Here is a 976-nt window from a genome sequence, read left to right on the forward strand (position 1 = left end):
TTCATGCTTCCTCTCCATGGTTACAGAGGGATATCCTTGAGCCTTAAACACAAGGGATTCTTCATTCACTTGAATGATCAATTCTCCTCTGTCAACATCAATCACAGCCTTTGCTGTGGCTAGGAGGGTCTGCCAAGGATGATGGATTCATCCATGCACTTCCCAGTCTCTAGGACTATGAAATTAGCAGAGATGTAATGGTCTTCTATCTTTACCAGAACATCCTCTACCAGTCCATAAGCTTGTTTTCTTGAATTGTCTGCCATCTCTAGTGAGATTCTTGCAGCTTGTACCTCAAAGATCCCTAGCTTCTCCATTACAGAGAGAGGCATGAGGTTTATGCTTGACCCTAGGTCACACAGAGCCTTCTTAAAGGTCATGGTGCCTACTGTACAAGGTATTGAGAACTTTCTAGGATCCTATCTCTTTTGAGGTAATCTCTGCCTAGTCAAGTCATTCAGTTCTTTGGTGAGCAAAGGGGGTTCATCCTCCCAAGTCTCATTACCAAATAACTTGTCATTTAGCTTCATGATTGCTCCAAGGTACTTAGCAACTTGCTCTTCAGTGACATCTTCGTCCTCTTCAGAGGAAGAATACTCATCAGAGCTCATGCATGGCAGAAGTAAATCCAATAGAATCTCTATGGTCTCAGTGTGAGCCTCAGATTCCCATGGTTCCTCATTAGGGAACTCATTGGAGGCCAGTGGACGTCCATTGAGGTCTTCCTCAGTGGCGTTCACTGCCTCTTTCTCCTCTCCAAATTCAGCCATGTTGATGGCCTTACACTCTCCTTTTGGATTCTCTTCTGTATTGCTTGGAAGAGTCCTAGGAGGGAGTTCGGTAACTTTCTTACTCAGCTAACCCACTTATGCCTCCAAGTTTCTAATGGAGGATCTTGTTTTAGTCATGAAACTTTGAGTGGTTTTGATTAGATCAGAGACCATGGTTGCTAAGTCAGAGTGGCTCTACTTAGAAT

The sequence above is a fragment of the Arachis duranensis genome, chromosome 6 (genome assembly GCF_000817695.3).
Source record: "Arachis duranensis cultivar V14167 chromosome 6, aradu.V14167.gnm2.J7QH, whole genome shotgun sequence".
NCBI lineage: Eukaryota > Viridiplantae > Streptophyta > Magnoliopsida > Fabales > Fabaceae > Arachis > Arachis duranensis.